Genomic DNA, 2,901 nt, shown 5'->3' on the forward strand with positions numbered 1-2,901 from the left:
GGGCTGCAAATGGGTCTCCAGCCCCCCCCCTCCCACTTTCCAGCCACTGCCGCCACTTGCTCTGGCTCCCCTCAGGTAGGGAGGCAGCGGCCTAATTGATTTCCAGGCGAGTCTCTCTCTATGTCCTCCCCGCAAACCCTCCCTATTATGCAATTTCACTTATGTGCGCAGGGGCCCAGAATGCAACCCCCGCATAAGTGGGGGGGTGGGGGACACTTGTATACGGCAAGTCCCTGCTGACAGATGTTTCCCTCCTCCTTTTCCAGAGATCTGTGTGCTTTACAGTTCTCTGGGCAAGGGGCTGTCACCAAGCAGCTTGTGGCACTGTATTCCATAAACTTATTATGGGATGTGGGCAAGGGGCCAAGGATCCAAGGAGGCAGAAAGGGAGGGAGGGGGAGGTCCACCCCAGGTTCTCTGGACAAGAAGAGGCATTTCCTGTCGACCATCAATGGTGGAGGGTCTGAATCGCACCTGCCAACTCAAAATGGATCAGCTGTACCTTTTTGCCTTCAGGCTTCCCGTAATAGCAACAATACAATACAATGCATTCAATATCCGCTACTCTCCGGTTTTTAAAAATAGCTGCCTTTCTAAAAGTTACCCTATGGCAACCAACTGTTTTTTTCAGCTCCCATTTCACAGCCTTTTCTCTTAACGCCTGCTAATTTTGAAAACCTATCGTTAAAATCGAGGCTATTTATAAGTCCAAGGTCTTTGTGACTTTTTTAATAATAAAAAAACCCAGCCGACATCTAATGCGCCAATGATAGAACTCTTTGGCACTTTTTCTGACATCCGCAGGCGATAAGATGGGCCTTATCTCCAGCGCTGAAGGTCCCCGTGGCAAGATAAGGTGCTGCACAGCTGTCGATGCCCTTCTCTCCCCCCTCGCCCGGCAAGGCTGAGATAAAAGGAAAAGGGGATGGAGGCCGGAGTGGAGGAGAGAGACACATTCAGAGCCAGAGAGGCCTGCTGGAGTAACGCTATACAACCCAGACACAATTTCTGAAGATTCGGGAACTGCTGCAATCTTAACAGGCCAAACACGTGGTTCCATGGCACAATGGATGGCGAGCACACTGGACTTCTAGGGTTGAAGGGATCAAAATCAGGGCTGCAGAAGGAGATGCGTTCAGGACACCCACGGGCCCCTGGGCAAGTGAGCAGGGCTATCCGCCTGCCAGTCACACAAGGACAGGTGGTTTAAGACTTCAAAGGAAAAAGGCAGGGCTCCCAATTCATCTTCTCAATCCAAGATGTGCATCATGGGCAAATCTTCCGAATTTGGTGCCCTTCCCCTACAGATATGCTCAGGAGTTCCCCAAACCCCATCAAAAGCAGAGAGACATAGCAAGGTGCCCAATTCAGACAGACAGCATTGTGTAGTGGTTAAGAGCAGTAGACTCGTAATCTGGTGAACCGGGTTCGCGTCTCCACTCCTCCACATGCAGCTGCTGGGTGACCTTGGGGCAGTCACACTTCTTTGAAGTCTCTCAGCCCCACTCACCTCACAGGGTGTTTGTTGTGGGGGAGGAAGGGAAAGGAGAATGTTAGCCGCTTTGAGACTCCTTTGGGCAGTGATAAAGCGGGATATCAAATCCAAACTCCTCCTCCTCCTCCTCTTCTTCTTCTTCTTTCTTCTTCTTCTTCTTCTTCTTCTTCTTCTTCTTCTTCTTCTTCTTCTTCACTCAGGGCTACAACAGAACTTGGCAAACAAAAAGGAAAATGGTAGTACCAGAGCATTCACTGACACGGGAGCCAAATCCCCTCTTTGGGATGTTCTCCTGCACAACCTTCTGCACTTCTATCCCCTTGCACATCTCCTGGCAGGGCTGGCGCAGGAGAAAATCCCAAAAGGCTCTCACAGCAGCACATCCTGCTCTGGTACAATCCATGGCAGCCCCAAAGCCATGCCATTTTGGCTGCCTCTGTTTACCTCACAGGAAGGCAGCTATCTTTTCTCAAAGCTCTGTCCTTTTTTGGAATGATGCCTTCTCCCTCCTCAGGACCTTCTTCATTACCAAAATCAGTCCTCAGACCATTCAAACATCTCCACCGATACTCAACTGTTTTTTTTTAATTCTTAAGTCATAATCTTAAATCCATCTGGCAGAAGGGCCCATAAACTTCCACGGAATCACATAATTGTAGAGTTGGAAGGGACCGCAAAGGGTCATCCAGTCCAACCTCCTACAATGCAGTAATCACAGCTAAAGCATCCCTGCCAGATAGCCATCAAAGTTCTATGGTACTTATAAACCTCCAAAGAATGAGAGTCTACCACCACCCGAGGGAGTCTGTCCCACTGTCGAATGGTTCTTACTGTCAGAAATTTACTCCTAATGTTTAGTCATAATCTCTTGCCATTTCAATCCACTGATTTGGGTCCTGGAGCTTGCTCCATCTTCCATGTGACTGTTATTGATATTCCAGGTTGACCAGAGCAACTGGCATGCCCTCCCAGTTAGGGCTGCCGGTCGAGTTTCAGTCCCTGGAGCAGCGGAAATCATGGGCCTAGTCTACAGACAGCCAGGCACGCCTTCAGATTTCCTTAAGCAGCAGAAGTTGGCATAACAGAGGCTTGTATGAACGTTTTAAACAAGCATCTTTATTAAACAAAACATCAGGACAAAACCTGAGGTAAAAGCATAGACGTTTTGAGAAGCACACACATTGGCAGTTAACTCCAACTGACAGCCCAAATCACACGTCCAACACTTAAGGTGGAATGGAAGAATTACAAGAGTGACAACCCTTCAGGTATTTGAAGATGGCTATCCTGTCACCGTTCAGTCTTCTCTCCTCTGGGCTAAATATCTCCAACTCCCTCAACCGTTCCTCATAAGGCTCGGTTTCCAGATCACTGATCCTCCTGGTCGCCTTCCTCTGCACACCTTC

Source organism: Lacerta agilis, chromosome 14 (assembly GCF_009819535.1).
Source record: "Lacerta agilis isolate rLacAgi1 chromosome 14, rLacAgi1.pri, whole genome shotgun sequence".
Taxonomy (NCBI): domain Eukaryota; kingdom Metazoa; phylum Chordata; class Lepidosauria; order Squamata; family Lacertidae; genus Lacerta; species Lacerta agilis.